This window comes from Ceratotherium simum, chromosome 22 (assembly GCF_057802395.1).
Source record: "Ceratotherium simum simum isolate JZ-2026a chromosome 22, ASM5780239v1, whole genome shotgun sequence".
In the NCBI taxonomy this organism is placed as follows: domain Eukaryota; kingdom Metazoa; phylum Chordata; class Mammalia; order Perissodactyla; family Rhinocerotidae; genus Ceratotherium; species Ceratotherium simum.
In genome coordinates this window covers 31,532,634-31,552,959 of record NC_141921.1, presented here as the reverse complement: position 1 = coordinate 31,552,959, position 20,326 = coordinate 31,532,634, and the positions used below count along the sequence as shown (strand labels likewise).

The following is a 20,326-nucleotide window of genomic DNA, read 5'->3' as shown; positions in this document are numbered from 1 at the left end:
ATCTACCCTTCAAAAGCTGACAGGATATACTGAGATGGTAAATGGCTTTATTTAATTGGATTGGAAGGAAGAAAACACTTGCAGGATTTGGGGAATAGGGTTCAAAAGGCTTTCAACCTTAACATATACTCTTCTTAAACAGACACCTAAAACTGTCAGCTATACTACAACAATGCACAATCTCACACCTTTTTATGCACTCCAGAATACAATTATAAAATGCTGCCTATAATGAACACCTTTAGCTTCCTTTCTACAACTTCCAGAAACCTGTCATGAGGACAAATTCATTTACTAAAGGAATTTTAAACTCTATTTTTCCTTGACATTCTGCTGAAAAGATTTTGATTAAAATCACACGAAACAACAGAGCATAGGTGACATTGACAATAGTTTCTAGGAGGTACTAGGAATGCAACCAGATTGGAGTAGGCTCAAGAAAAAAATGGGAAAAAAGGATGTCAAGATAGTAGGTTTAAGCAAATTAGAGTTTTTAAATTGAGATATAATATACATAGCAAAACATTCATCCTTTTAAGGTATATAATCCAGTGGTTTTTAGTATATTCACAAGGTTGTGCAACCATCACCACTAATTCCAGAACTTTTTCATCACCCAAAAAAGAAAGCCCCCTACCCAATGGCAATCTTGCCTCATTCCCCTCACTCCCCAGTCCCCTGCAGCCACTAATCTACTTTCTGTCTCTATGGATTTGCCTATTATGGACATTTCATATAAAAGAAATCATACAACATATGGTTTTTTGTGTCTGGCTTCTTTTACTTAGCACATTGTCAAGGTTCATCCATGTTGTAGCACGTATCCATACTTCATTCTTTTTTATGGCTGAATAATATTCCATTGTGTGTATACACCACATTTTGTTTATCCATTCATCTGTTGATGGACATTTGAGTTGTTTCTACTTTTTGGCTATTATAAATAATGCTGCTATGAACATCCACATGCAAGTTTTTGTGTGAACATATGTCTTCAATTCTCTTGGGTACATACCTAGGAGTGGAATTGCTGGATCATTTGATAATGCCATGTTTAACTTTTTGTGGAATTGTCAAATTTTTTCACAGGGGCTGCAGCATTTTACATTCCCAATGTATGAGGGTTCCAATTTCTTTACATCCTCACCAACACTTTATCTTCCCCCTATTTTTTTTTTAATTATAGTCATCATAGTGGGTATGAATTTAGAGGACTTTTGCTGTGAAGAGAAGCAAAGAATTGGGCCAGTGGTTAGAGAAGGTGGTTGGATCAAGCTTTTGTTTGTCTTTTGTTTTTTGTTTTAAGATGGGATAAATTATAGCATGTTTGTATACTGATGGAAATAATATAGTAGAAAGGGGAAAATGGATGATGTAGGAGAGAGATTGGACAGTTGTGGGAGCCATGTTGTTGAGGAGGAGAGAGAATAGGTCCAGTGGACAAGTGGAGGAATTGGCCTTACATGGGAGCACACACCATTTACCCAGTATAACAGTGGTACTATGGTCTGAATGTTTGTGTCCCCCCAAATTCACAAGTTGAAATCTAGCCCACAAGATGACTGAATTAGGAGGTGAGGCCTTTGGGAGGTGATTAGGTCATGAGGGTGGAGCCCTCATGACTGGGATTAGTGCTCTTATAAAAGAGACCCCAGAGAGATCCCTCACCCCTTCCACCATGTAAGGACACAGCACGAAGTCAGTGGTCTGCAACCCATAGGAAGGCGTTGACCAGAATCCAACCATACTGGCACTCTGATCTTGGACTTCAGCCTTCAGAACCGTGAGAAATAAATGTCTGTTGTAATAAGCCACCCAGTCTGTGGTACTTTGTTATAATAGCCTGAATGGACTAAGACAGGTGGGGATGCAGAGCACGAGTACAGGTGGAGGTCGGATGATGGCTTGGTGGTGAGCACTTGTGGAAGTCCTCTTGTGATTTTTTTCCCCAGTGAAATAAGCAGCTGAGACTGAGGAGATACTGAAGGTCTGAAAGAAGAAGGTCCAGTATAGTCATTTAGGATGAAATTGACTAGATATAGTAGGACAGCTAGGCATCACTCAGAGCCACTTGAACTTAGTGATCATGTGTTTAAAATTAGACCAGTCAGTATTATTTTTCTCCAGCATCTAATCTTCTCTTACCATATTAGAGGTTTTCAGTACTTGAATGAATGAATAAATAAAGTGAGTTAATACTGAGTTTATGTTGCATGCGCAGAAGAGTTTTCAATTTGGTACTTATATGTCAATGGGAAATGCTTTTTGCTAGATTTCATTAAAATTAAGGACTTCAGATAAGAGCAAAGAATAGCACATCCTAGTTCAGTTTTTCTGATCAAGGTAATTAGAATAAACAAGGATTTTATTTTAGTGCCTTTATTCCTCATGAGGATGATGTTGCTGAATAAAGAAAGAAGGATGTAAAACTGACAACTAGTTTTGAATCTGTCCATCTACATATTGTTTTCAGAAAAGGGGGAAACTAGAAGTAAATGGTAGCTACTTTAAGGATCTGGTATTTTCTAGAAGTTTCTTTCAAAATTCTGAACTATGCTTATCTGTTCATTTATTCATTCAACAAGTATTTTCTCACTATCTCCTCTTTTACCAGTTACAGGAAAAACAAAACTAAATTAAACATGATTCCTACCTTGAAGTACATCACAGGCATCTAGATGTTACACTGTTTTTAGAAGCGACAGATATACTTTTATTTGAACCAATTCTTTTAGAGAACTTGGTCCTATGTAGCATCACATAAAATTAACTGATAGAGAATGTTATGAAATTTGTAAAATAAAAAGTTAAAACACATTAATAAGCTTAATACATTATATATAAAATCTTTCTGGTAGGACCTCTACTTTTTTTTAACAGTAAACAGTGTGCTCATAAAGGCTGCTTTGTCACAACTACAATCATGTGCTTCGTGGAATCTTAATTAGAATATACTATTAGAGTCTTAAGATTTTTATACGTCTTCTTTTGAAGACCATTTAGTGCTTTGAAGAATTAACAATTTTGTGAACCTGGCAGCGCTTGTGATTCAGACTTCCATTGAGATCAAGGGCAGAACTGCAGTCACTCGACTGCAGGACACACAGACGGACAGAGTGTGGCAGTGTTTAAATGCTCTTCTGAAAGCTGATGCCACAGCTCTGTGCATCAATTGCAAATGCATCCCAGAATTATATTTTTCCTTTCTATTGCCCTATATGTCACAGTCTGATTGCCAAACAGAGTATGGAAAATGAATAGGCAGTTTTCTTGCACAATTCTTAATAGATAAATGGTCAAAATGAACTCCATTGTTTAAGAAAAGCATAAACACAATTTAGTCACTGAATATGGCTGTATGTAGGCTGTTACTGTGGGGAATCTTGTTTTGGCTAAAGTATTATTTTCACTGAAAATTCTGACAGACCAAGGTTCTTTTTGTTTCCATAATCCTTAAAAATAAAAAATGAACAAACTTTTCAAATTACCAAGGTTTCACTTATGTAAATGTAGTTGTACATATAAAGTTTGATTGTGAATTTACTTTTCCAGGACTTTTAAATTATGAGCATTATTTGAATGAAAGAGAACCTATCTATTGATTATTTAAAATTGAAATGCAATTTTATTTTACAATTTTTTTTCTCATATGGTACATAAAATAGAACAAATCTGAAACCACTCCCAAAATTGTGTGTGTGTTTTCCTCATTGTCCTTCACATTCTAAGGTGATACCACTCATAGTGACTGAAATCAGAACAGGTAGCTTAAACAACAGACATTTATCTTTTCACAGTTCTGGAGACTGGAAATTCAAGATCAAGGTGCTGGTGGGGCTGGTTTCTGGGGAGGCCTCTGTTCCTGGCTGACAGATGGTCAGCTTCTCACTGTGCCCTCACATGGCCTTTTCTCTGTGCCTGTGGGCTCCTGGTGTCTCTTCCTCTTCTTAAAAGGACACCAGTTCTATTGGATTAGGGACCCACCTTTATGACCTCATTTAACCTTAACGACTTCCTTAAAGGCCCTATCTCCAAATATAGTCACACTGGGGGTTAGGGCTTCAACATATGAATGGGGGGACCACAATTCAGTCCCTAACAGTAGTTATTAACAGACATTATATAAAGATGATTTTAATTTGTGATTACTGTCCTTGTACATACACTTTGTCAGCATTCCTTTCCTTTCAGATATGCTGCCATCTCAAAGACTCTGCTTTGAGAAAATGTGATTCCTTATTTCCCACATTGCAATTCCATTCCAGTTAATTATAATACAGATACATCTGTTGAGTGCTCAGTGTATTCCAGGAATTGTCCCAGATTCTGGGGATATATCCATGAATGAACCATAGCCCTGTTCTTAAGTAACTCGTAGTCTGACCACACCTTTAGAAATTTGGAAAACTGCTACATTAAAAGATACCTAGGAGATCAGGAGTCCCTGACTGTGACCCACCTTACCTAAAAATAAACAAATAAATAGATACAGAATGTATAGATATAGAATGTAATGTCAGGTAGTGATAAATATTTTGGAGTAGAAAAAAGCTGAAGAAAAAGATGACAACTTGTAGGGGAGGCTGCTAGGCAAGACAGGGTGTGAGGGAAGGCATCTCTTCAGAGGTAACATCTGAGCAGAGACTTGAAAGGAGTGAAGGAGCGAGGCATGTGCATGTGTGGAGGACGAATGTTCCAGGTAGAGAGGACAAGTGCAAAGGCTCTAGGGCAGGAGTACGGTGTGTTTCAGGGTCTGCAAGGAAGCCGGTATGACAGAGAAGAGTGGGCCGGGGGAGAGTGATGCGTGATGATCCTGATCAGGTGGCCAGGAGCTAGAGCATGAAGGATCTTGTAGGATTTCATTCTACAAGATGAGAAGCCATTGAAGCATTTGGAGAACAGAAGTAATAGAATCTGATTTATATTTTAAAGCCTCTCTGGCTGCTGTGTGGAGAAAAGATGGGGAAGTGGAGTCCCCAGATGTAGCAGGGAGACAACTGCAGTGATTAGAGTGAGAAATGATGCTGGCTTGCACTAAAGTGACAGCATGGAGGTAACGTGTGTGTGTGTGTGTGTGCGCGCACATGTGCGCATGTGTGTTTTAAGGATGGCCCAATAGGTATTATCATATTTAATTAGTAATTTTTAATCATGACACATTACATACAAAAAATAACCAACACCTACAGTATTCCTCATCAGTAGTCCTTAAATCTGCCCATCAAAAACAAGGAAAGTCTAGGGGCCAGCCCGGTGGCGCAAGCAGTTAAGTGCGTGCACTCTGCTGCAGCCGCCCAGGGTTGGCCGGTTGGGATTTTTCCCGGGCATGCACCGACTCACCGCTTGTTAAGCCATGCTGTGGTGGCGTCCCACATAAAGTAGAGGAAGATGGGCATGGATGTTAGCCCAGGGCCAGTCTTCCTCAGCAAAAAAGGAGGATTGGCATCAGATGTTAGCTCAGGGCTGGTCTTCCTCACAAAAAAAAAAAAAAAAAAAGGAAAGTCTGAGAAACTGTCACAGTCAAGAGGAGACTGAGGCGACATGACAGCTAAATGTAATGTGGTATTCTGGATGGGATCCTGCAACAGAAAAAAGACATTAGGTAAAAACTAAGGAAATCTGTATAAACTATGGACTTCAGTTAATAATGTATCAATATTAGTTCATTAATTGTACCAGACTAATGCAAAATGTTAATAATAGGGAAACTGTGTGGGGAGGAGGGTAATATGGAAACTTTCTGTACTACCTGTCCATTTTTTCTGTAAATCCAAATTAAAAAGAAAAAGAAAAAAAAAGCCAACAATGTAACTCACATCCATGTACCCATGGAGATAGTGGGTAGTGATGGTTGCACAATGTGAATATACTTAATGCCACAGAACTATACACTTAAAAATGGTTAAAATGATAAATTTTATTTTATGTATATTTTACTACAATAAAAAAAGAAGTTTGCCATTTTTGCTTCAATTTTTTTCTGTTCACAATGTTTAGAATTAGGTGACTTGCTCAAGTCACACTACTAAGTGGCAGAACTGATATCTGAACCCATATTTGACTGCCTCCAAAGCCCATTTCTTAACCACCCTGCTTTATTGTTCCTCCATTAGGGTCCCTGGAACCCCCCTCCTCTTGTACTTTACATATATTCCAAGGTCTTACCTCCTCCAGAAAACTCTTCCTCATGTGATTGTATCCTGCTTTAGGTCCTAAGATTACTAGCACACCTTCATTCATTCAACAAATATCCATCGAGCATTTTCTAGGTACCAGGACCTATGCTAATACCTCTTCCATAACCGTGTAATCCTCATCACAGCTCTGTGTGAGAGGGACTGCTACAAACCTGAGAAAACCGCAGCTTAAAGGTTAAATCACTTGTTCAGTGTTATAGACCTACTGGTGCCCGAGCCAGGCATTAAACCCAGGTGTGTCTAGCTCTGAAGCCAAAGCTTTTATGACTTCCTTTGTTCACTGGAGACAAGAATATTATTTTTATTCTCTCTTGCATTGTGTTTATTATGAGGGGAAGTTCATGCCCCACATCTTAGTAGCTTGAGTTGCCCTCATTCTCTAATTGTCTACCTAAGTTTTATTATACCTCCCTCTGGTCGTTATTTCTTCTGTTTATGTCTTTTCTTTCTCCCATAAGATATGAGCTCCACACATACATGGAATTTTTTTTTTTACCTCTGTACCCTGGCATCTGAAACTAGAAGGAAATTGAGTGTCTTCTTCCAAGCCTCTGCCCTCTCTGAGGTTATATTTCAAATATTAGGCCACATAGCGATTCAGGGGAGCCAGGACTAGAACTGTTTATAACTTCCCAGGCAGGGAGAGCACGTGATGCCACAGGTCTTCAGTTTAAATATATAGGAAAACTAAGATCAGGGAATCAATGGTGTGTGAAAAGGTCTGTAAGACAACTTTAAATCTCTTTCATTAATCTTCTAATAGAACCATCCTCTTCAAGGTGATCTCCTCCTAATTACCAAAAGTTTTTTCTCAGTTTTCATCCTTCTTATCTTAGTGCCTCCTTTGTGAAGCTCTCCTTTCCTTGGCTACTGTGGCACTGCACTCGTCTAGTTCTCCTCCTAACTGTAATCACACTTTATTTTCTTTCATTCTTCCTCCTTCCACTTCCTAAAATGTAAGCAATTCCTGAGGTTGTCTTGAACCCTCTTTTTCTTTATTCTCACATCTACTTGAAGGGTTTCTGTACAAAAGGCCCCATATCTTTATCCTTTCTCCAAGATCTAGACATGGGGCTTTAGCTGTTTGAAGAATTCCACTTGTGCAAAGCTAACTTCCAACATCTACACTCCTCACCAAACCTGTTGCTCCCCGTAATGTTCGGTGCAATGTCATCCATTCTCTCTGTCAGGACCCATGGCTTCCTTAACATCTCTTGCCTGCACCTTTACAAAAGTACCTTAAGGAGTCTTCCTATCGTTAGTCAAATCCTACTTCAATGTATCCTAATAACTGATCCCAAAGTAATCTTAAGGTCAGCTCAGATATTTCCTTCTCCTGTGCAAACAGACTTACAGGGGATTTCCATTGCCTATGAAACAGCATTTTTCACCAGTTACAACATATGCAGCTCCTTGTTGGGCAGTAAGGGTGTCTAAGACTCATCTATTTTCTAAGACTACTGAAGCAAAGCTGGAAACCTTGCTTCGTAAGGCTCGGAGAGAATTGGCTGTGTCACTGAAGCTTTTTTCTAAGGTTTTAGAGATATACATATAATAGCTTTTTCTAATTTACAGATGCCAATATGAGGAATTAATGCAGACAAATGAATGGAATCCAGTATTGTGTGTAGTGAGAGGATTGGTGCTTCATGGACTTCTCTCTCTTTTTTTTTTTCTGTGAGGAAGATCAGCCCTGAGCTAACATCTGATGCCAATCCTCCTCTTTTTGCCAAGGAAGACTGGCCCAGGGCTAACATCAGTGCCCATCTTCCTCCACTTTATATGGATGCTGCCACAGCATGGCTTGACAAGCAGTGCATTGGTGCGCGCCCGGGATCTGAACCTATGACCTCCGGGCCGCCGCAGCAGAGTGCGTGCGCTTAACTGCTATGCCACCAGGCCGGCCCCCATGGACTTCTCTTATGAGCTTTTATCTTATGAATAAATGAACCAAGATTGGTGGTTGCGTTTGTAGAGACAGTTTTCTGTATCTGAATATTGGGAGTTAATAGTCCTAATCCACATGACCATTCCAGTTTGGGGGAAGTTCCTGATATAAGGTGGTGTTGCATTGGAAATAGAGTCCTGTTCCTCTTAGGGACAGAGTTCAATTTTGATGTTCTTGGTTTGGGCAATTTGTGGATTGGTTATCCTGGGTTTCTTCAACAACCATGAGCAAGCAGCGCTTCGAATTACTGAATTTAGGTAGAAGAATTTGCCATGGGATTAGGGATTGGGGAACTGGTTGGGGAAATTTTATTGGGGTCACAGTATTGGTAATGAGCGTAGGAAGAGGAGGACCTTGTAGGGCTTTGTTGAGTAAGTCTAATCCAAACAGTTTCATTACACAATTAAGGAGCGAAAAGTCCCAAAGAGGGACCATCAGTTTGATTACTAAAAATACAAAGTGGTAAGCCAGCCCTGATGGCCTAGTGGTTAAGTTTGGCACGCTCCACTTCGGTGGCCTGGGTTCTGTTCCCAGGTGCGAAACCACACCACACTCGTCTGTCGGTAGCCATGCTGTGGCGGTGGCTCACATAGAGGAACTGGAAGAATTTACAATTATACACAACTATGTACTGGGGCTTTGGAGGGGGGGAAAGGAAGAAAAAGGAGGAAGACTGGCAACAGATGTTAGCTTAGGGAGAATCTTCCCCTGCAAATAAATAAATAAGTAAATAAATAAATAAATAAAAATACAAAGTGGAAATTTTTCTTTTATTTCAGGATGAATAGGAAATATAATTGGGGAGGACTGATAAGTTAGGTTTTGGGGATGAGTCCATATCCCAGAGTTGATACCAAACTGTTTTTTTAGCAGGACATAAATATAAAAATATGTCAAGTTCTTCATCAATATGGGTACATATCCAAAATTCTACTTGATTAGTCATGGATGCTATTTTTTTGTACAGTGTCTATTAAAGGGTGTTTACATTCAACATTAGTAAAGCTTAATATAATTACTAATAATAAAACATGTTAATTTTGGCACTGGTGATCTTGTTCCATTGACTTGAGAAAGCTGTCTACGTTGTGTGGTTGTCTGCTTCTGGGGAAAATTTTTCTCTGGATATCCTTAATTTTAAGACAGCCGTGGGTTGATAGGTCCAAGAGTCTGAAGGAGCTCTTTTTAGTTGAAAGACATGGACCTAAGTTTCAACACTCTCTAATTTGACTGCTATCTGAGAGGTTAAAAGAAGCTGATGGGGCCCTTCCTATCAAGGTTCAAGTGCAGTTTTTGGATGATGTCTTTTCTAGAATACTGTCACTGGGGCCCAATGTGTGGGACAAAGTCCTCATCAGGTGGAGGGTCTCTGAAGGCCTCTTTGACTTTTTGGAAATAAGCTTTTGAATATTGCATTAGAGCCTTACAGTATTGGGTCATGTCAGAGTTCACAGGAGCTAGATGAGCATGGGGTTCTATAATTAAGGGCCTGTGTCACCCCATGATGATCATGTTCATAAGGTCTCAGATTATGTTTTCCAAAAGGTGTTGATCTTATTGTCATAAGAGCTAAAGGTAACACTTTAGGCCAAGGTAATCCTGTGGTCTCAGTTAATTTTGCCAATTTTAATTTTAGAATGCCATTGGTGCACTCAACTTTTCCTGAAGATTGAGGATGACAGGACAGTGGTAGTGCCATAATGTTTGAATAACCTTTTTAGTTGTTTTATAATTTTCCCAGTAAAGTGAATCCCTCTATCACTTTAAGTTAAGTTTGGGATTCTCCAAAGTGGAAAAACATTTTCTAATAACTTCTTTGCTACAGTGGTGGCATTAGCTTTCCAACATGGAAAAGCTTCTACCCATCTAAAAAACAGACATACTATTGTTAAGTACATATTGATAGCCCACAGAAGGAGGCAAATGAATAAAATCCAACTGCAAATGTTCAACTGGTCCAGATGGTAGGGGAGCAGTTCCTGGAGCTGCTTTAATGGATTTACCCGGGTTATATGATTGCCAGGTTAAACACTGATTATAGATGTTTTGCACTTTCTTAGAACGGTTATCCCACCAATACTTTGTTTCATAATATGAATCATTTTGTCAGTCCCATGGTGAATAGTCATATGGAGTGCTCATAAAAGTGTGAGATTCAGATTCCTGAGAGATTCAGGAAGCACCAGGTGGCCATCCAGTCTTCTCAAAGTCTTCTTTTTATAATAAATTGCATCTTTCTTGGTGTCACTTTTGTTTTTCAGTATCAGATAACTTTGTCTGTTAAACAAGCTGTCATAAGTGATCCGATTTGGATCAACTTTATGGAGTTCATTCAAGTTACAGAGCTCTGGTACATTTAGGAATCTCTTAAGTTGCAGCCTTAGTATGCAAGTTGGCCATAGCATTTCCGTAATGTTCATGGTCTGATTTGTAGGAGCTCCAACTTTTATGAGTAACTGGTGAAGGCAGTAATAGTGCAGAGACATCAGCAATCTGTGGTCCATTTTCTATAGGCATGCCATCTGATGTTAGGAATTCCCTCTGTTTCTATAGTATACCAAAATCATGGACTATTCCAAAAGCATACTTATTATTGGTATACTTATTTACAGTTTTACCTTTGGCTAATTCACAGGCTTGAGGGCAAATGTTTCTACAGGTTGGGCTGAATTAAATTGGGGAAGAACTTCTTTTTCTAATAATTCATGTTGAGTAGTAATAGCACATCGAGCCTGATATTTTCCTGCAGAATTTTTGGCATAGGAGCCATCAACATAGAGTATTAATTCAGATTGGCTAATGGGGTTTCCTGTAAAACTAATCTAGGATTCAAATTATAAGAAACCAATTCAACACAGTTATGAGTCTCTGCTTTGCTGGGTAAAGGTAGGAGGGTAGCAGAGTTTAAAGAGTTACAGCAAAGAATGTATAGGTTTGAAGGAGACAGAAGCAGAATCTCATAAGATGTTAGCCTATTGACTGAGAAATGCTGTGAATGCTCAGTATTTAGTAAACTTTCTACAGCATGAGGAACCTGTAGGTATAAATAATTTCCCTGAATGAGTTCCGAGGAAGATTCTACAATTTTAGTGGCTGGGCTACCGCTTTTAAACAATTTGGATATGCCCTGGCTACTGGGTCCAACTGCAGGCTGTAATAGGCTATAGATCTATTTTTCCCTCCACGTTTTTGAGGACTCCTAAAGCCCAATTGTTCTGTTCATGGATGAACAATGTGAAAAGTTTAGTATAGCTGAGGAGCTCTAATGTAAGAGGATTTTGTAAAGCCCATTTGAGTTCAGCAAAGGTTTCCTCATGTTTTATTTCCTAAAGAAGAGGTTCTTGGCACTACTTTTAGTTATCTCATAGAGCAGGGAAGCCAATAATGAAAAATATGAGACCAAGATCTACAATATCTCACAAGGCCAAGGAATCCTCACAGGTCTAGCATAATTTTGAATGGTATTTATTCTTTCTGAAGACAAAAAGATTCCTTTTGCAGATTAGTCATGACCTAGATAATGAGCCATCTCTCGTGAGAACTGAAGCTTATCTTGAGAGGCCTTATGGCCTTTATAAGCCAGTTGTTGTAACAGATATGTTGAATCGATTCCTGAGTTCTCTTTAGATGAGGAACAAAGAACCAAATCATCTACATACTGAATCAAGGTAGAATTTCTGAGAAATCGCAGCAGAGTGTTTAAATCCTGCTGTTAAACTTGTGAAAAGTATAAGGAACCTCAGTAAAATCCCTGATGCATTACAGTCCAATTATACTGTTGATTTTTCCAAGTAAAAGCAAATAAATATTGACTTACTTTGTCTACTAGGATGCTAAATAAAGTAGAGAATGGTTTACCACAACCATAAACTATTTGGATTCTGCTGGCATATTTGCCAACAAAGTATTTAGGTTTGGTACCACCGGAAACTTCAGTATCAATCTTATTTGTGGCTCTAAGGTCTTGTACAACTCTCCATCCCCGTCTATGGGTTTTCTTTACAAGCAAGATAGGAGTATTGCAAAAACTGGTACAGGGAATAATAAGCCTCTGACTTACTAAATTTTCTGTTATAGGGGTGAGCCCTTGTATGGCTTCAGGCTTTAAGGAGTACTGAGGCAACTTAGGAAGCAGTTTAGAAGGATCAATCTGAATTTTAATGGGTTTGGCACTTTTGATTTTTTTCACATCTGTGGAAGAAGAGGCCCACAGAGTATGAGGATTTCAGAGAGATCTATAGCATCTATACTTTTATGGAATTTAATAGTCTCCTCAGGACAATCAGTCTGGGCTTGGAGAACACAAAATGCTTCAGCGTCTGATGAGTCTGGAAATTCTAAGGTTATTCTAAGGTTATTTCTTGTAAGGTTATTTATTTGGCCTCCTAATTTAGAAAGAAGGTCTCTCTACCTAGGAAAATTCACAGGGGCAGTATCACATAATATGAAACAGCCAAGGGTAACAGTTACGGGTTCTAATAAAGTAACTCTTTGAACTTGATTGGAAACTCCCACTGCTAAGATATTTTTATTACTCCAAGGAAGTTCTGCATGTATCATGGTGGGTTTAAAGTAAATAGAGCTGCTCCAGTATCTATGAACATGGTAGAAATTTCTCCATTTAAGTTTAGTTTAATTTTCCTTGTTGATTTAAAGGAATTGTTGGAAGCAGCCCACTGGGCAATTTCTCAGAGCCCTGTCATTGTTGACAGTTACCACAAAAATCTGGGAGTTGAGGGCTCTCTCTTATAAGGCAAGTGGATTGTTTAATTGGCCCTCTATTTAAAAGTAGGTGGTTCTTTTTCCAATGTCCCTTTTGATTACAGTATTGATAAGTTTCTTTACTAATAGGGGCAAAACTTAGAGTAGGAGTGGATCTCTCAAAGTTGGGTCAAGGTCCCTGTAATTCTTGCAATTGTAGGGCCATAAGTTTATTTGCTCGATAGCCTTTTTTCTGTTCTATTGTTCTTTCAAAATGTTCAGCAAGATGTTGAAGCTCTGGGAGAGGAGTGACTTCCCGTTCTAATTTATGTTTCTTTAACAAATCGTTGAGTTCTGGGTGAAGCCCATTAACAAAATGTGCTCAGAAGGCAAAACTAGTCCCAGGGTTTTTGAGACCAAAGTGTTGTCTAAATACTACTTCTAAACGCATTCAGAAATCTGCCACTGGTTCATCATTTTTTGTTTAAAGGATTAGATTATGGCCCAATCAATTCTCACGGGAAAAACTTTGGGAACTACCTCAGGAAGCAGTTGACTTATCTTCTTGCTCTTTTTATTCTATTTCTAGAGGCATGTTTGGTGGGGTCCTCAAAATCTTAGGTAGGGACTTCCCAATGTTTCTTGAAGCCATTTGGGAGCATCTCCTGGACTCACTATTATGTTAACAGACTGATAAAAATCAGGGAGTCCAAGATCATAGGTGCCAAGAAGAATTTTAAATTCTTCTATAAATTTAATTTGGTCCTTCTCAAGGTCTGAAAAATCATTTTCAATGGCTCAAAGCATGGCTCCAGACCGGGGTTTAAATTCTGCTGAGGCTAGTATCCCTGGTTCATTAGAAGGTCTTATCTTAAAGGACATCTGATATTCAGGAAATTTGGGGGAAAAGGGTAAAAGATCAAAGAGGTTAGTGGTTCACAAGAATCAGGTAAAGGAGGATAAAGAGGAGCAGAGGGATGAGTTGGAGGTCACTTGAGTCATTCATGTCAGTCAGAGCTTTAGCCTTAAGTTTTTCATTGGTTCATTGTAATGATTTCTTTAGAGAGGCTATCTTGGAGTTATTTTGTCTTTTGGAGGCCTCCATACCAATCAAAGAATGCATTTCATTGTTTTTGAAGGGTCGAGATCATCTCTTTTCAGAGGTACCCCTAAAGTGGACTATCTTATCTAAGTTAAAGGTTCCTCAAAGTGGCCACTGTAATTCCAGTTATCCTATGTAGAGTGCACCCATTTTTCCAAAAAGGGACAAGATCCTGTTTCTTAAGTGGGTAAACATATAGGAAGCAGGAATTTTTGAGGGAGGTGGGAAAAGTCTTAGACCAGGTGGAACTAATCTTTGCCTTTAGATTCCCTAAAATGACTATATCTATAGGGAGCCCAGGAATTTTACTGCTGTCTAGAAATCCAGGGAATCATGAGTTACAGACATAAGGGTGACCAAAGCTTGAACAAAACACAGGTATGCACAATAAAGTCAAAGAGCTCAAAACACAAAGAGAGTGGAGCTCAGATCCATAAGATAGACTTATGCTAGAACTCCGTGGTCGGTGAGAAAGCAGTGAGCACAATGGGCTCTGTAGGTACCATCACCTGGTTACTCACTGGCCTCGGGGCTCATCAGGGGTCTTCTTCAGATCCCACTTCTGACACCAGAAACTGCCAAAAATAAAATCAGGTCAAATTAAAATGTTAAGAGTTTATTGTGCATACAACAGAACAGCTTGCAAACTGGGAGACTTCAGACTGAAAATGGCAAGAATCACAAAGGCATGTCACTACAGGATGGCTTATAACAAGAGACTGAGGAAGTTGTTTAACCTTTACAGTGACTGGTTGTTACAATGGGGGTTTCCAGGTGGCAGGGGATTGGTTAAAAGTGATTATCTTATACCACTATAAGAAGACAATTTAAGTTTCATTTATGATTATCAGAGGCATTTACAAGAAATAATCTACATTAAGTTTCACTTACATTCATGAAATAAACTAGATTAAGTTTTGCTTACATGGCTTAACTAGTTTTGTCTGCTTGGGGGATTTTTAAGTCTAGTCTCCATTTTATTTTAACAGACCAAATTCGGCCTACAAGGCCCTTCCTTATCCCCTTGGCCAAAAGTAATTACTTGGTGGTTCTCTTTAGCCAAGGATAATTGGTATTGGGGAGGGTTGGGGAGAATCCTCTTAAAACAGGGACCAAAATTCCATAGTTAAGAAGGATAAAAGGACTGATTGTAGGGAGAGCCAATCTGGGACAAAATTAAAACAAACCAAAACACACACACACACACACCATAATGTAATAGATAATAATTATACATAAGTGTTATTTATTTAACATAAAAATATGGAACACAAGTGTTTACTCCAAAATACATATGCTGTATTATTTATCTTTCAGTTACATAAATGCTATTATTTAAACAAAATAGGACTATTTAACAGTGATAATTAGTAATAATAGGATTAATTAAACAAATAATGTATGAGAAATATATAACAATATTTTTATGCATTTCTCTGATCCAGCAGTTAATTAACTTTTGTAAACTACTAAATATTAAAATTTTGTAGGCTATATTATTCTGTATTAAGATGCAGAAATATAAGACTTTTTAAAAGGAAAACATAAATACAATAGGATTAACTAAAGAGGCATTGTTATATATATTAAAAAATAACCATGGCATGTTTCTTTCCAACTCATGAAACAGGATATTTTTACTCTTTCTGTTTCCTTTTCCAATAGTACTTCTCTGAACTGCCCGCAGCCTTCAGGACATCCTTCTTTTCTTTTATGTAGTGGTAAAACTGAATACAGTCGAATGGAAAATTCTCTTTGACTTGCAGTTGTGCTCTTATCAAGCCTACATTACACTGATTCCTGGTGTCAGTCCAATGTGATGACATCAATCTAAATATCCTCTCAACAAAAACATTTGAGCACGGAATACTTAGGATTTTACTTATGAGCAAAAGCAAGTTTTTATACTTGTAGGAATTTGCTTCCAGCTCTCCAAAAACGTCCATCCATTTTTTATCTACAGGCTTGTTTGGGTAGACCAGCTGTTTGTCTATCAAGTCCTTTGCATCTATAAATTCATCATAGAGGTTATCCATGTCTAAAATGTCCATCATTTTTAAACATTCTGAAGCACATTGGATGTCATTGTAAGTTAAACCTCTCTTTCTCAGGGAAAATGGTTTTAAAGCACAGAGGTAATTTGAATTTGTGAAATCGAAATTGGATTCCAAAAAAGTTATAGTTCTAGTAAAGAAATTGAGAAAGTCTTGTTTAATTTGATTACCCTTTTCTGGTGACGTTTTTTTCAGTTCTAAAGCAGTCTTCTTTCCAAAAAATGAGTCATTTTTTCGCCGTATGAGTTTTTGTCGCAACTTACACATAATATCAAATAACTCAGGTGCAGACAGTTTATCCTTTTCTAGGCTCCTTATGGCTTCTTCAAAGACCATCAAGCAGTTTTGGAGAAACAGCATATAAATTTCTGTTGTACTGTAAGCTTTTTCTCCATTCTCATCCTCAATGTATTTCCAAATTAGAGAAGGACATTCTTCTTTTCCCACACTTTGAAAATAGGATTTTATGGTAGGCCAACATTTTAACATCTTTTCTATGGCTGGCAACAATGACAGCCATCTTGTAGGCATATGTCTAAGAAGGCTATCTCCTTCCATTTCTACAAAGTCAAAAATCTCATTAAGTACTTCTGTATGTTTTGAGGAAATTGAAAAGTAACCAAAAATCTTCATTATGAAAGCCTCGATGTCACAGGAAAGCAAATCACACCCCTTCTTAGCAGTCTTGTGTACAAGGTGTGCAGGACATTTAGCAGGTAAGATCTTTTCATTTTCTTTGGTAAGAAGTTTATAGACTGAATGGAATTTGCTGAAATTTACATCTGCACTGTCTGCTGAATATGCAGATAGGTGAGCAAAGTCTAGTTTGTATTTGGACAGCATATCCATGATCTTTTGTTTTATGTTTTCTGAGGTTTCATTAAAATCTTCATAGAAATCAAGAAGACGATTTGAAACTCCATTTTTCAAATCAAAGTACCTAAGAGCTAGGGGGAACACTTTTTTATTGCCATGATTCAACACATCGCTTGATATACCATAGAAAGCATGATTGCTGGTAAGATCTGACAGAATCAGCTCTACACTGTAAGGGGCCAACACGTCTGTGATCAAAATTTCCCCTTTTGTTCGCCCACAGGACATTTTAGTTGCAACCTCCGAATCGGGAAATGTAACTTTACTCAGTTTCATAGAGCAGTCAAGGGAGCGATATGATAATGCATGTTCATTCGTGTGGTACGCCCAAGCTAATTCAGCGGCTGCTATTTTCCATTGAGCATTGGTGTCTTTTTGGGAGACAAAAACACTTTGAATTGATTCCAAAGTACTCGCTTGTCTCATCCCAGACTTGTGGGATTCAGTCTCCATATGGGCTTTTACATCCCCTTCTCCACCGTGCCCAACCCCAAATTCTTTCCTGCATATTGTGCAGTATGCTCTGTTGGGATTATTTACCTCCCTAATCCAGCTGTATATGTCCTTCCATCTGACGTTAAAATAACACAGCCGTTTAGTCTTCTTTTTCGGTATTGTCTGGGTCATGCTGGTGTTGGTATTGTACTCACTTGCATTTTCATTATTCGAACTCTTAGAAAACATGGTCACAATATTCACAAAGTTAAAAATTAAACTAGCACTATCTCCATACAAAGCACAACAGTTAACTAGACTGTTAACAGTCACGATTAGAACTGGAGTTGCTCTGAGAGAACGCTACAATGGATACATTATTGTGAACCACAAATCAATCATGGTTGCCAGTATCAATCGCCAACTGAAGGCAGACAATCGCTGTATTCATTTATCACTAAAAATGGTGTTGTCTTCAGCCTCTTTTTGGGGGACAATAATATGGGTTTTGTATCTTCCCTCTCCCCCCATCTTTGGCACTCATTGCTGACAACCAGGACTTTCTTCACCCAGGAAGGGTTTCTTGGAACGTGGGACTTTCAGGGACAGTCCCAATCTGGTATAGTTGGTCACCAAAAATAAAGCTCATTACTCTCCCATTTTCATGAGTGAGAGCCTATCTAGTATTTTCAGATTTGCTATTTTGACATAGCAAATTATATTTAGCTAGACTTTCTGAGAAGTTTAGTCTAAGGTAAATCAAATAAAAATGGTTAACAAGATCTCTCTGGCAGTAGTTTTTCTGAAGGTTTTGTTTGGATAAATGTAGAATACTTACCTCAAACTTTGCAGTATTTGGTACAGCTGTTTCACAGTTTCTTTCTTTAGCTACAGGAACAGTTTTGAGACTAACTGGCAAGTCAAGGTTGGCTATTCCTAACGACTTGGCTGCGCTGGCTTTTGCTATTTCTAATAGCTCCATTTTATCTACAAAGGACAAAGACAAACACTCGTTAATTCTACAGCGTATCCCAAAAAGGCTAAGAATGACAAATTAAGTATGCAATTTATTATAAAAGCAATATAAAGATGCTCACTTATGTTTATAAAATACTTGACAATAATGTTAATGCCAGTAAATGTAAAAAAGGGTGGAGACAGAAACTGCAAAGAGAAAGGAAAGTTAACACTGTTCTTTCCACAGTCATTAGTTAACTTATTAAGAACTGAAGGCAATATTTGTTAAATGCTGCTCAAAAAAAAATGCTGCTTAGAGCTGGTAAACTTAATGTTGTCATTGATAGACATTAAGAAATTCCATTAAGAACTGCCAACATTAGGGCCGGCCCATGGCTTGGCGGTTGGGAGCGCTCGCTCTGCTGCTGGCGGCCTGGGTTCGGATCCCAGGCGCGCACCGGCACGCCGCTTCTCCAGCCATGCTGAGGCAGCGTCCCATGTGCAGCAACTGGAAGGATGTGCAGCTATGACATACAACTATCTACTGCGGCTTTGGGGGAAAAAAATAAAATAAATTAAAAAAAAAAAACAACTGCCTACACTAGATTCCTCCATCTTGAGCCATTTAACAGTCAAAATTAATCTTTAATCCTGAGGGGTATCATGTCCCTTTAAAAATAGGCTATGGATTGCATTGTACTGTTTGTCTACTAATCAGCTAATGTCCCCCCCCAAAACCCAAAGCTTCACAGATTTCATGCATCAAAGGAAATCAAAGAAATTAAATGACACAACAACCTTGGTTCCTTAGCTTACTCATATAGTGTCGCCTTACATCTAAAAAAGGTGAACCTATGCGCTTCTCTTAACGACAAATGACCCACCCACCTTTTTCACTTAAGTGAAACGGAGTTCTGCTCCACGACCTCTTCCTGGATCTCTCCCTCCAACTGCTGTGTTCTTTCGGGTACACCATAGGGTCAAAGCCGTAGTACCGTCGCCCCGGCGAGACCGCGTAGGCCCTTCTGTAATACGACCTTCCCCGAGAGCCGGACTGCTGCGGGAACTCGACCGGCTCCGCGAGGAAGACCGCGAGTGGCGCCTGGACTTTCTCAGGTGGCGCTTTCTGGAATGAGACCTTGACCTGCTCCTTCTCCCGGGCCCGGCCCGATTCCTGGATGACGACCGACTCGAGACGCTGGAAAGGGACCGAGAGCCTCTGGAAGAAGGGGCGAGCCTGGCCACAAGTCGTTCACGTAGCTAAGACATCGTTGTTTCTGGCTTTTGAAAAGGGTCACTTCCCAAAAGCCTAGATTATTTCCTAAACGGCGGTTCTAACCCCGACGATTTTCCCCGGGAGGGGATATTTGGCAGTCTGGAGACATTTCTGGTTGTTACAACTGGGAGAAGGACACTGGCATCTAGTGGGTAGAGGCCGGTGATGCAGATAAGCATTTTACAGTGCACAGGCCAGCCCCTCATATACAAAATTATCCGGCCCAAAATATCAGTAGTGCCTAGGCTGAGAAACTGTGCCTTAAAGCAAAGAGGAAAAAAGGCCAAGTCCAGAGGCGGGTCACAGCGCCAGAATTAGCGCCGCACAGGACCGCGCACGCCGAACCGAGAGGTCCCGCCTCCCGGTAGTGCCCCCGCCCCTCCCGGAGGCGGAGCTACGGCGAGGGCGGGGCCCGGCGCTGAGAAAATAAACAAGACTTAAAAACCCCAACTAGTGCTGGGGGCCCCCAAAACCAGACCCACTTTTTGCACCACGCGGGACCCGGCACTCTTCCTGCCACCCACGCCTGAGATAACTGCAAGACCGACCCCAGCTCTAGAAAACTTACCACCTCACTCAAGAGAGATACAAAGGCCCAACAGACGCCTTCCTCTCGAAAGCTTGGGATAAAGAGCCACTTCTCCCATCTACGCTAGAAACGTGTACCCAACTACCACTCCCGACGTCCAGATGCAAACTGAGCGCAGCGGAAAGCCCCTGCAGCTGGAGCCCGGGGCATGCGCAGAGACGTTGGCGCGGTGGGCGTGGCTCCTCCGGCCC

At 39.6% G+C, this 20,326-nt stretch overlaps 1 long non-coding RNA gene across 2 annotated transcripts; it reads right to left on the bottom strand.

The window, feature by feature from the left end:
* Positions 1 to 5,805: 5,805 nt before the first annotated feature.
* On the bottom strand, positions 5,806 to 20,313 carry LOC106801110 (uncharacterized). 2 transcript variants are annotated; one of them, XR_015555821.1, is made up of 3 exons: positions 19,159 to 20,313; positions 18,152 to 18,300; positions 5,806 to 14,523 (listed from the first exon to the last, which is right to left on the bottom strand). It is a non-coding gene; the product is annotated as an uncharacterized LOC106801110 (long non-coding RNA). The 2 variants fall into 2 exon arrangements; XR_015555820.1 differs by lacking the exon at positions 5,806 to 14,523 and adding an exon at positions 15,196 to 17,550 and having other exon boundaries at positions 19,159 to 20,306.
* Between the last annotated feature and the right edge of the window lie 13 nt (positions 20,314 to 20,326).